The 14,016-nt window shown below is 40.9% G+C and overlaps 1 long non-coding RNA gene across 1 annotated transcript in view; it reads right to left on the bottom strand.

Annotated features, from left to right (window-relative positions):
- LOC137631712 (uncharacterized) overlaps positions 1–14,016 on the bottom strand; it is a 242,290-nt gene that overhangs the window by 211,755 nt on the left and 16,519 nt on the right. The window contains exon 2 of the long non-coding RNA XR_011041937.1: positions 892–996. This is a non-coding gene — a long non-coding RNA (uncharacterized lncRNA). The remainder of the gene's footprint in view (positions 1–891; positions 997–14,016) is intronic.

Raw genomic sequence — 14,016 nt, 5'->3', positions numbered from 1 at the left:
AACGAGTTACAAAATAATCACACCCCCCCCCCCCCCCTTGACCAACACATGGAATCCCAGCGAAGACTGTGTACTTAAGTAAACTTGTTTAACTATGAAGTCAAGCATGCAAAATCATAATAAATCCATTATAATGATAATTTCAAAACATCAATAAATGCACGTAAATAAATACCTATTTTTGCCATAATTATACGGTAGTCAAGGACATTCTTATGCGTTGTATATGCTAAGGGATATCTTTCAAATTATAAGTATTGGATAATATATCAAATTTATATTATAAACATATTGTAAAAATTAGAAATAACCTGTTTAATTATTGATTTTACCGTTCATATCTTGATTATCTGCCATCATTATTGATTTTAAAGTACTTTTCGCTGTAGCTAAAATGTCACAATTACTATCTACTAAAAATACCTTACATAGTTATTTACCTCAATAAATAAGAAAACGAACACTTGTCAAATAATCAAAACAAAATCTGATATATGGGCAAAGTCAATTAAATTCTCGGTCAAGAAATCGCTCTCTAACCAAAATACCAATATATACTGTTCTAAACACTATAACCAAACAAACGCTTAGCTAAATCTGAGGCAATTCGTAGAAAAACTCATGTTATGATAAAATAAACAAAAAATTGAGCGCTCAATTACCTCAGTAAAATACAAAATACTTTAAAATACGAATACCATAGAATCCTCTGTTCCAAGAGTATGACCTGATATTACAGTCCAATCTAAATTCTTGTTGAACATGGCACTATTATCATGGCTGTTGCTATCTTTGATTTTCAGGAGAAAGACATGCTTTGATGTTCTGAATACCCAACCATCATTTCCATCCCGGTTTATCAAAACAAATAAAACCTAAAACCCGACCTACCTTTCCGATGCGCTGCTTCAGCTTGAACCTGGAGTTGATGATGAGTGCAGGCAGCCTTCATTGCAGGATAACATTTACCCCGAGATGATTAAAATGACAACACACCTGAAATGTTACAAATGAGTTTACTTGTCGCTGAATTGGTGTCCGAAGAACATCCTGTAATTTTACTGTTGAACAACACAAGGAGATAAGAAATATTTGACAATGAAATATCTTCGGAGTGATACCGCATTCTAACATTAAATGAAGCAGATTATTATTAACATTATCATTATTGTTACTTGCTAAGCAACAACCCTTGTTGGAAAAACAGGATGCTATAACCACAAGGGCTCCCACGGGGAAAATAGCCCTGGAAGGAAACGAAATATTAATCAAGATCCATAAAAAGCTAAGTGGATAAATACGTGTGGTCATCATCTACCTTCCGTGGATCTTAAAAAAAAAAAAAAAAAAAAAATAGCCATCATATTTTGGCCTAAAATCACATCCATGAAGGAATTTAACAGAATCTTGTTGCAATAAAATAAAGATCACACTGTCTTTTCAACACAAGTAATGAGCATATCAATGAACATCTAATGGAGAAAATCTAGGTCCAGAAACCTCTTACGTAAATAACATAGCTAACAAAAATTATTACCCTTAGAAGAATCTATGCAACATAAGGAGATTGTCACACAAAAACTCTTCAATATTCCAGAAATTTTAAAAGCTCCAGGAAGTCTTTCTTCACAAAGGAGGGTCTGAAAATATCATATTTATGTCCATGCAGCAACACAGATTCAAGTTGAAAAGAAAAATAACTTTCGAGCACGTGAAGGACTCTTCCGGTAAGTTAGGTAAGACATGAAAACTTCAATTTCTTTGTGTTAGAACAGCTGGAGATCTCTGACTTTTCCCTCACAAGAAAGTTTTCAAGTGATATGTTCACCATTCGTTTTATAAGCAAGACTAAGTGCAAAGTAATACAATATAATCAAATCGTGGAGAGTTTGAGTAACAATTATATTCAAACATTACCATAAAAAAACAATATAGATGTAGTAAGAAACCCAACTAAATGCAAACTAAATCAAGATGTTTGTGGTAAAACTTTCGCACTCACAACAAATGCTCTTCTATACAAGAATATCTCTCTTCCATGCCACCCATCTCCAATTTTACATTTAAAATTTATTTAATATAATATGATATAATGAGGTCCAACAAGACAGATTTTAATCTGCAGATAATAATCAAATTCTATAAATCTCATATCTTTCAAGATGGAGAATTTTACAGACTGATAAAAACTTGCTTATTTTCAAGTTTTGAGAGGTAAACCCAAGGTTACATTAATTGACAAATCAATGTAAAATATAAATATCGATTTCAACACCAATTTGTTAATGAACGATATGGGTTTTGACTGAGAAGCAGTCAGCTGATATAGTCCGAAAATAAAAATCCAGGTCATTGGAAAGAAAAATAAACATATTACTAAATGTCTCTAAATTGTAGATGCATTGATTGAAACTGCTTTCTGGAAGCAGAGTCGGGTAAATTGGGTAGAAGTTAACGCAATAATTCAAAAAAAGCAAGAGAAAACATCTGACAAAAAAGAATGAATGACCCTGACGGCTGCAGACTTAAAAGGCTACAGAAAACCTTCAACTCCAACGGCAGGAAATCTTTAGAAAACGTCATGGCAGGACTAATTTACCAGGGAAGTCGTTGAAGAGCAGACAGAAAAATATATATACGGTAGAGCTTATCACAGCTCACACGTGGAATAAGATGATGAAGTGGAAAAAACTGAACAACTGTGCTTTCAATAAGGGACTTCTAGCAATAATTACAGAATTCTAGGGAAGGTTCGTGAAAAAAAATGTCCTTTGGCCTACTAAAGTAGCGTTTGGGTGAAAATTCTTTGCCAAAATTTAATAAAAAGAGAATCTCCATAATTACACAGTTCACTAGATGTTATTGGGGAAGTTAAGGATATGATTAAGGATATGAAACATCACAGATAAACAGGTTCTAATAATTAGTTCTGAGGACTTCAACATCCTAAACTACTGAAAGAAACAGAAATTTTCTCAGGAAAAAACCTAATCTCCACGAATATCAGGTCATAAACACGAATATTACTTCACTAACCAAAAGCATCCAATTTCTTTCGAAATGGTGTACCGAATTAGGTACTGAAGACAATAAATTACTCCTAATTTGCATTAACAATAAAAGAATTACAAAACTAACCAAATAACTTGAAACAAGGAACACAGGGAGTCTTCGAGCATACAAAAATAAAATTAAACTCGTTAGACTAGTACAGTGGCAACATATTCGCCTATCATTAGCATGGCACCAGATCGATCCTAGTCCGGGACCATGAGTTTAAGATTTACTGGGGAGGTCACTACTGTGGTTGGACACCCTAGTTGGGCTTACCAGGCTGGCGTTCTGGTGAGCATCTATTCAGATGAAACTGGAACCGAAACAAGACACCTTTAACCTTAATACGCAACCATTCAGTGGGCAAGCATAGAAATAGAGATACAAAGAGCCCTCGTACCATGTTAATTTTAAAGCATTTCTAATAATTTTTCACTTGGAAAATATTCTCAAAATATTCACTCATTTCATTCTCAGTTACAAAAAAAATATAGCCTGTGCATATTACTTGCCAGGTCTCCTTATGACTACGCTATGCACATCTGGGCTTTACTGGCCCTTTTAAGTACAAAAAATTGTCAATTCTTAAACCATAAAGGATGATAGAACCCGTTTAGGTATAGTGTGGTTACAGGAAGAACGGGAAAAAGGGCTAACGGGACTTGGATAAATTAATGCTATTATTTTAATCTATTTCCCCTAAATACACAATAGTTTCAAACATATCACATTGCAATAAGATTATTAAACTAAATTAGGTGAAGTTTACATAAACTTGCCATAATTACTTGTGTAGTCGCAACTAAAACAAGAGCAATTCCCTGCAAATATGTACACTTTGTGTAGTTCGCTGATTTCCTCATATATGGAAGTAGGAAGCAATTACTTTCACGACTACAAAAAAGATGAAAGCTCCTATTGGCTGAAAGTAAATGAAGTGGTCTAAATCACAACGCCAGGCCACACTCATTTGACTTGTATAGTTAAGAAAAACAAAGTCGTGCTAACCTATGGGTCTCTCTCTCTCTCTCTCTCTCTCTCTCTCTCTCTCTCTCTCTCTCTCTCTCTCTCTCTCTCTCTCTCTCTATAGGCCTATATATCTTCTTGAAACTGTTTTGCAGAAGATGAGCACCTTAAAAGTTTCCATAAAGTTTCTGTTATATTCTTTGCAGAGAAATAACAATAAAAAACACTAAACTATAAAAATAAATAAAATCAATACAAGTATATGTATAGAAAGTTTCATGCTCATTAGAGACAATAAAGAAGATGAAAGCATTCTTATTTGTAACTATTTCCATTAACTCTGACTTAATATGGATATCTAGTTTTCATATTCAGTACATTAAATAACCCAGGAATTCAATTCTAATTCAAATAACAATATTTGTATTAAGAATGAAAATATAAACAAGGCACACATCAGACAATGCCTGAAAGAGGAGGATGATCGGGCCGAAAACAAGAACGGCGAGTAATACAAATTACTTTATAATGAACCAACGTATCAGTACAAGATATTCTCTTTAGGAAACGGAATATAAACCCCTCCGAGACGAAGAGAATATCACAATATCATTAAAAGATAATACCCAAACCAATTATCTTTACGGCAACCGCCAGTGAGAGCGTAAGTTTCACCCATGTCTGTTAGTGTGTATTTGCAAAGATAATTAACCAATCTACCCGAAAGGATTTAAAAATTATTAAAATTTTTCTTTGCAACTTCCCAGGTTAATTACATTAATAACATAATCGTCCTGTCTAATTTTCCAGTGTAATTGCTCAGCTAATTTATAATGAAGCTTAGGGCAAAAACTTCTCGCCCTTCGAGGACGTTCAGTAATGAACTTCGGCTCTTCTGAGCCAGCAAGAAACACAATAGCTGAAGAATCTGGGATTTTTCGACTTCTTTTTCCACGTGGAAAAGAATGAATGGAATTCTAATCTGGCTTTCGAGTGAGATCCTCTTTCGTTCCCAAAAATAAAATAGAGTTGATTGGAAAACAAAACAAAAACTTTTCCAATTATCCTATGTATGTATATATATATATATATATATATATATATATATATATATATATATATACATATATATACATATATATATATATATATATATATATATATATATATATATATGTATGTATATATTTATACAAACATATACATACAATATATACATTCACACAGACACATACACACACACGTGTGTGTGTATATATATATATATATATATATATATATATATATATATATATATATACATACATACATTCATATGCATATATATGTGTGTGTGCATATATATATATATATATATATATATATATATATATATATATATATATGTGTGTGTGTGTGTGTGTGTGTGTGCGCGTGTGTGTGTGTGTGTGTGCGTGTGTGTACGTGTGTCTGCCCAAATTTAAATTTTAAAAATGTAGTAATTAATATTAATAGGGAATAGGCTACCTTCCCAACTTAAGATTTGCAAATGACATGGTTGTATTAAGTGAATCATGGGAGGAATTGCAAAAGATGATCTCACGATTTGAATAGAGATAGCAGAAAGGTAAGGACTGAAAATAAATATGAGTAAAACTAAGATAATAATCAATGAAAATGCAGGGAGACAACAAATACGAGTTATGGATGAACCGACAGTGCCGACCTTGGTGTGTTGGTGGAAGGTAATTATTTCTTTATACTCTACATGTGTTGTGCTAGTAAACTGTGTACTGTACCATATTCTTGAATGTGATAAAGAGAAGAATTAGATTATTATCCTACTTGAAGCTATTCTCTCTCTCTTTTTTTTTTTTTGACAATTCTCATGACTACATCAGAAGCAGGAATATGAATTTGAAAAGAATAAATGCACTTGCAGTGCTTTTACTGGAGAAAGTTTCCTCAGTTGTCATCAAGGGATCAAGGAGAAAATTATTGAACCTTTCAAGCAAATTAAAACAAGTAAAAGTAATTCAATTCCTAAATGAATGAATCAAGCTTACACAGTAACAATTTAGGTTATAGTAGCAATAAATTTTTAATATTGTTGTTTAGGCTTCTCCCAAGATTCTGAATGAATTTTCTTATTTGTTTCCTTTTACTCAATATTAAAATAAAGGCAACAAATTTTCAGGAGCAGCACACCCAACTAATTTTAGCCTTCGAGCTACCACTGGCGAGAGAGATCATACGAGACCTTCGAAGAGCTAGGTCATTCAAGCCACAAGTAGCAATGGCACTTCTGAGCTACCTGGCGAGATGAACTCTTGGATGGTGACAACCTCTCGGGCTTGCGAGGGTGTCTGTTGACAAGTCCCAAAAATTGTTGGTGGGCTCAGAAGTGTGAAGACAAGCAAACCTGTCCGAGGGCTGAGCGTGTTGTGGGAACGCTAGCCTGAGCACTATCACGCAGATTCTCCAAGGGAGAGAATCTACTGCAAAGGATAAAGGTCTGAGGGGGGCAAGAGACTGAGCTCTAGAGGGGTAAGTGTGAAAGCCAACCCAGGCAGGAACAAAAACAGTCCTGTTAAGCCCCACGAACCAACACCTCCAGTAGCCAATTGTTTGACGTGGGACCAGAAAGTCCCAAAGAAGGCCACTAAAGACACAAAATGACTTGGGATACACACTCCCCAAGGGAGAAAGGTTTTGCTATACAGTATTACTATGGGAGACAGGAAGGGCTTCCTGACCCGAGTTAAACGGCCGCCGCCCTTGCTCGATCAACTACCAGAGGAGGCCGAACGAGAAGAGGCAGAGGGGAGGGTACCAAGAGAGGGAGGAAGATGTCAGGATTTTTTTTACTTAAGCGGAAGACCCTGAAGGCGAAGAATCCCTTTTAGATTTCTTCCTCCTCCTGTCATACCGCTCCCAATAGGTGGATGGCCACTTCCAACACCCATTGCATGGAGAAACCTACATGCAGAAGTGTCCTCTGCATGGAGAAACCTACACGCAGAAATGTCCTCTGCATGTAGAGCAAAGCCAGAAAGGATCCGTTTCTATTTTCAACCTAAATGTGCCATGCGGAACAAATCCGCATGTCATGTACCTTCAAGCATAAACAACGCACAAAAAATGAAAAAAAAGATTATGTAAGCCTGTTGCAAGAGCATGGAAGAGAATGTCTGCTCTCAACCAAGACTGAAATCAAAGGAGAGTTTTAATGAGGGGGGGGAGGTGCTTCCCGGCTAGCCACTGGTAACAACCGGTACCTCGTTATAAGTTTTATAGCCGTATTCCAGCTCACACTGCTATTTTCTCTTGCAAAGAATTATTTGTAATAGCGTCGGAGCAAACATGGTTAAACCAATGCATCACACCCAATCCATGCAAATCAATACAAGACCAGAGAGAGGAGGGTAAAATTAGTACATTACTTAGATGTATACAGTATTAATCTTTCCTGACCTCACCATGTTTATGGCACAGTACTATCTCTACCTACCAAGACCTGTGCCTTAAATTTCAGGGATACATACTAACTTAAACTAACCTATGTCTCAGTGTCATGCCTAAGCCCAGGGAACCTCCCTAAGAATTTAAAACCTTTGAAGTACTGTACAGTAGGTATTTTTACCCTTCTGAATGAAAGCTCTTCAATCATTGCACATCCTACATAAGCAGCATAAAATTACTATGAATGAAAAATAACTTCAAGATAAATGGAGGCACACTGAAAACTACCAAGACCTTGTCACCAAATCTTAGGAAGCAAACACTATTTAGTAGACACAACATCAAGGAAATCCTGACATTTATTAAGTAACGAAAACATTCGAGAAAGCCTTACCTACTGGTTAACAGCAAATGTTGTGATTAAGGATAAATAATAGTACTGTACCATAGATAAAATACTTGTAACGTCCTTAACAGTGGTATAATAAGTAAATAAAATACAATAAATAGAATAATTCCAAAATCCTACCTTGATCTCCAAAATCATTCATTTGTCATGATTTTGGTATTTTTCTAAAATTAACTGAAATGACAAATTTGGATGTCATTTGTATTTTTCCTGCCAATACAAACCTGTAGCTATTTATAGGGGTATTACTTTCGGCGAAGCTGAAAGATGAGCCATTAGACTTTTAGCGAAGGTTATCCACCCATACTGCTAGTTAGAGGGGGGTGGGGGTAGTAGCTACCCCTCTTACTCACACACCTGTGACTGTACTTCACTTTGCTTGGAGGTAGGACTTCAAAGGGGACTGGGATGGAGGGCAAATCTGTATAAATAGCTACAGGTTTGTATCATTAAGGAAAATACAAATTACTTCCAACTTTGTCATTTGTTCCGTAACTAGAATACAAGCCTACGCTATTTATAGGCTTGATTCACCCATTAGGAGGCTGAACGTCCCTGCCAATTTGGCTTTTTGGCTTTTACCCGGGGATTCCCCTTTATGTGTGTTAGCACATAGAAGGTGGAAACCCTACACCTCGCTGAAACCTTGCTATACATGGTCTGCAGCCTACATAGGCTTTTGTGTCTGTGATACTAGCAATGTGGCTGTCAAGGTAAGAGACCTTCGGAGTCATAGGAATCACTCGAGGTCACTAAGACATTCCCAATACCACCTCGCCAGGGTATGGGGATGTAACAGTACTGACACAATACCAGGTTACACAAGGGAACAATGGTTTACCTGCAGTTGATTGAGGTCAGCTATGCAGAGGACCCTGGATGCCGATTTCCCTGAGAGGGGAGGATGAAAAATAGAAAGAGCTAGTCATTCTTATTCCTTCAATCAGACTAAAACCGGGTAACCAATGCCCTCAGCCTCCTGCTACTTGTCCATCAAGGAGCTTGAGGTTTTAAATCCGTTGTTGTACAGCCACCACAGGACCAATAAAGAATGTATCGAGTCTCCTGTGGGTTACATCTTGCAGGTAGTGATCGGTGAAGGTCATTTGACACTTCCAAACGCCTGCTTGTAGAACCTGCATGACAAAGTAATTTTGTTTGAATGTCAGGGATGTAGCAATGCCCCTGGTGTCATGTGCTCTAGGTCAAAATGTTGAAGGAGGATACGGATTTAGTGCAAGGTCAATGACCTTCTGAATCTAGGCAGAGATGGTGTTTTTTGTGATCCTCCTCTTGACCTTCCCCGTGCTAATAAAGTGTTGACACTCGGGGTGAGCTCTCGTAGTTTCCTTGAGGAAGGACCTTCAGTTTCTCTTTGGGCATAGTAACCGTTGATCTGGATCATTGGTGATGTTGTGAAGGACTCCAAGACAGAAGGGTTCGGATTCTGGGATCTGAGCTGCCAAAAACTAGGTTGAGAGTTACTTGGTCCATCGTCGTGAATGAGAGACGTTAATGGTGTCCCATGGGCTTCGCCAACTTTTTTGGTTGAAGCCAACACAAGCAGGAGATCTGTCATTAAGTTCAGGAGACCTCTGCTGCTTGGGGTCCTGGAACGAGGTCTCCTTTCCGACTAAGGGTCCGTCAACTCTAAACTCCGTTTGAGGGGCAATGCAGACATGGAGAAACGCTAATTCCTGTGAGAGGAATCCCCCGAAAGGGAGACCAACCAGGAAAAGGAAGATTCTCTTGTGGATGGGAAAGGAGGCCACCATTTGCTGCCACCGTTAGAGACTCTTTCTGCAAACAGGAAGATTGCTGCATAGTGGCTGGTGGAGGAACTACCCCCTCGTCAGGGGAGTGGATGAATTCCTCTCTTTGCTGGAAGAATTGCCCGAAGCGGAGACCAAAGGGGGAAGGAAGTCTTTTCCGCAGACGGGAAAGACACAATCAACATCTGCTGCCGTAGTTGATGATGCTCCCTACCACGGAAAGAATTCCACCACCTAGAAACGATCCTCTTGGCCGTATTCTCCGTTTCTCATCCCCGAGTTCTAGCCCAAGTTGAAGGTTGACATCAGGCGTTGCACGAAAAACGAGCCGAAGGTCAAACTGAGCTCCCCTCAAAAGCGGGTGGTACCTCTCGCCAGCAGGAGGGTTGCCCTCATCTCTGAGAGGTTATAGAGGCGGTCCTGTTAGGGCTCTGAGCACAGCCTAGAGGCCGAGTGGTACAGCATCCCCTCAAGCCCCTTTTCTTTTATGCATCTGGGGGATAAATCAATTCGAGTAAGAACCAAGGAGATTGACTCCCTGGATGAGATTCTCATCTTGCAAACTCTTTATCAGGGCAGTCTCTTACCCAGATCTCGTAGAGAACCAGATGAAAGGAAGATACCTGGTGCTGAAGGACCCGGGATCTGGTTGTCCCTAAAGAGGTTGGATTCGACGGAGACTGACGCCATCTTGTCGAACTTGCGGAAGTTTCTGATGTAGGACTATCAGCGAAAACATTGTCTTCCACCCACGAGACATCCTCTCGGGGTAGGACATGGTCATTGTTGAAGTGGCTAAATGAAAACTGCCTGACTCCCTCTGCAGGTCTCATAATCCTCGATAAGGATTTCGGCAGTGTCCTTAGACTCTTTTCTCCGAGGGAAACACCCAGTAGAACACCCTTATGTTGGTCACCCACAGGGGGAAGGACCATATCTTCCACGGGTTTCGAGGCTACCCTGAATGCCAAGGGTAACGCTCGTACATTACCCCGGTCATCGATGGAGAGTGCTGTGTTAGGTTCCCAGAGGGAAAACCGAGTTCCTTCAACTCTATGAGAGAGGACTACAGAAGTAGCATAAACCTAAGAGAGGTGAGAAGACGGTCTATGTCCTCCAAATGAGAGGCTCTCGGGAGCAGCTCCTTCGACTCTACATGGGAGGGCTACCGAAGTAGCGAGGAGAGAAGACAATCTTTGGTTGGCTTAGTGATGAGCACAAGCTGATGAACAGCGAACAGCGAGTAAGCAAACGTCAAGTTGAAGAATGGAAAACTGTCCCGTCAAGAACGGCGAAAGACAAGTCGTCGAAACGCCGATCAATGCAATTAGTAAGAAACTGGAGATCGTCTAGCCATTGAATCGGCGATTGGCAAGCTAGCAAATCGGAGATCTGGTGACCCACTAGCAGGTGATCGGCATGGCGATAAGAGATCTTTGAACTTGCGATCGGCGATTGTTGAGCTTGTATACTGCGAGCTGGCAATTGGTAGGATGGCGATCAACGAGCTGGAAATTGGCGAGCTGACGATCAGAGAGCTGTAAATAGGCAAGCTGGTGAATGGCATGCTGCTGGCAAATGATTGGCAAGTTGGCAATCAGCGAGCTAGAAATCGGCAATTGGCAAGCTAGAAAGGGGCGATCAGCAAGCGAGCAATCAGCGATCGGTGAGCTAGCAATCAGCGAGACGAAGTTTGGTGATCGGTGAGCTGGAGATCAGCAATCGGCGAGCTGGAGATCGGCGATCGGCGAGCTGGAGATTGGTGATCGGCGGGCTGGAGATCGGCGATCGGCGAGACTGGAGGTCGACGATCAGAGAAAGACGAGCTAACAATCAGCAATCGGCGAGCTGGCAATCGACTATCAGCGAGTTGGCGATCAGTGAACGGCATGTTAACGATTGGTGATGGGCAAGCTGGGATAGGCGAGCTGGAGATTGACAATCGGCATGCAGACCATTGGCGAGCTAGCAATCGGCCATGAACAGCAGTTCCATGGCGAGAGATTGGAGAGGAGCATTGTCCAACAAAGAGCCCAAGGTATTCTTAAACCATTTGTTGAGCAGCCACCACAAGACCGATAGTAAACGTATCGAGTCTCCTGTGGGTCACGTCTTTCAAATAGGGGCCACAAAGTTCACCAACTCTCTTTGCCGAGGCTAAAGCAAGCAGGAATGCCGTCTTCAAAGTGAGGTTTTGGTCAACTGCATGGTGTAATGGTTCGTAGGGAGGCCCTTTAAAAGACCTCAAAATGCGAACGACGTTCCAAGGAGGAAGCCTAATCTCTGACTGAGGGCAAGTGATCTCATAACTACGTATGAGTAAAGAAAGCTCCAACGAGGAGGAAATGTCCACTGCTTTCAGCTTAAAGACGAGGCTCAAAGGCCGAGCGATAGCCTTTCACCGCTGAGACTAAAAGGAGCTTTCCATTCCAAAGGTATGGAAGGAACTCTGCTAATACAGGGATAGAAGTATAGAGAGGAGAGATATTCCTTCCACGACACCAACAACAGAAGACTGTCCATTTTGCCTGGTAATCAAGAGGTTGAGGACTTACACAAGTATCTGGACATTCTCTCAGCAACTTCTGAAAAGCCCTTCTGAGAGAGGAGACGCTGAATAGTCTCCAGGCATGAAGTTGAAGCAAGTGCATATTTCTGTGGAAGATGTTTGCGTGTGGTTGTTTGAGTAGATCTGGACGTGGAGGGAGTTCCCTCCGTAGATCTACTAGTAGTTGCAGAAGGTCCGAGAACCACTATACATGATGCCATAGTGGAGCTATATGGGTCATCATTAGGTTTTTGGATGCTCTGGTCTTGTTGAGCAGTCTTCTCATCAGACAAAACGGGAGAAAGACATAAACGTCGATGCTGTCCCACCGTTGTTGCAATGCATCCTGCCATAGAGCCTGAGGGTCTGGGACTGGGGAACAGTACTGCAGAAGACTGCTATTCAGAGATGTTGCAAACAGGTCTACAGTAGGGGAACCCCACAAGGAGCCTTGTTGGCTTTCAGAGAATTTAAAGACCATTCGGAGCCTGCTCTCATCTCTATGAGATTTATGTGCTGGTACCTTTCTGACTTTGACCAGAGGCCAGAGATCATTTAATGCAGAAAGTGGGCCCCCGCCCCCCACCCTTCTTTTAAGAGCATCAAGTCCGGAGGAGGGACTAGAAGATCCTAACCTTCATGAAGATTTTCGTCTGCCACTCACCAAAGCACGTCCGTCACTTGTTCCTGAGTAATTGGAACTTGAGTGTCCAGTGGATCTGAGTGTTGGTTCCACACAGACTTTAGCTGCCACTGCAGGGATCTTATCCTAAGGCAGTCATTTGAAACTAGACGAAGGAGAGAGGTTAGGTGACCTAACAGACACAACTAACAAGAGGCTGGTAGAGCTTCCTGTCTGAGGAAGGGTGAAGCCACTTCTCTCTGCTAGTGTACTCTTTCAGCTGATTCGAACACTTTCTGTTGGACAGTGTCCATTATCATTATCAGTCTCTGTGAAGAAAGCAGTGATGACTACTCGAAATTTATCAAAACTCGAGAAGCATGTCTCAGTAGACGAAGAAGGGTCGTCTCCGATTCTGCCAGAATCAGCCAATTATCCAGGTATTTGAGGAGACAAATGCTGTTCCTGTGAGCCCAAGGTGACACTAGGACGAACACTCTGGTAGAGACCAGACGTGCCATCGCGAGACCGAAGCACAGAACCTTGAACTGGTATATTTTGTCCTTATGTATGAACCTGAGATACTTCCTCGAAGACGGAAGGATTGGGATCTGGAAGTATGCGTCCTTGAGATCCAGAGTGCACATAAAGTCCCTTGGTCGAACCGCTTTAATGACTACGTCTGCCGTCGCCATCCTTAACAGAGTCTGTTGAACAAACTTGCTCAAGGGGTGGGGGGAGAGATTGATGACTGGTCTCCAGCCTCCAGCGCCTTTTTCACTAGAAAAATTCGACTGTAAAAGCCTGGAGACCCATCCACAACCTCTAGGAGAGCACCCTCTGCAGCATGGTCTGGACCTTGGCCCTGAGGGCCAGCTCTTTTGCAGATCCCTTCGTATAAAAGCTTAAGTGAACTGGATCCCGAGTCAGAGAAGGGAGAGAGGGAATGATGGGATGCGATACCCTATGGCGATCACTTCGATTGTCCACAGATATGACTCGTGAAACTGCCACCTCTGCCAGAGGTGCTGCAGGCATCCTCCCACAGGTGGTAGGTGAAGAGGATTGCCATTCATAGCAGGAGTGACCACCTTGGCCACTCCCTTTTGCTTCCTTCTTTCCTCTGAAGGACTTGCTCCCTTTCTGCCCTTTGGACTGAAAGGGCCGTTCAGACACCTTGGTAAGTCCCGAGGACCTAAAAGTT

Source organism: Palaemon carinicauda, chromosome 40, assembly GCF_036898095.1.
Source record: "Palaemon carinicauda isolate YSFRI2023 chromosome 40, ASM3689809v2, whole genome shotgun sequence".
Taxonomy (NCBI): Eukaryota; Metazoa; Arthropoda; class Malacostraca; order Decapoda; family Palaemonidae; genus Palaemon; species Palaemon carinicauda.
Note: the sequence above shows the minus strand (reverse complement) of the source record. Positions and strands in the feature narration are given on the sequence as shown.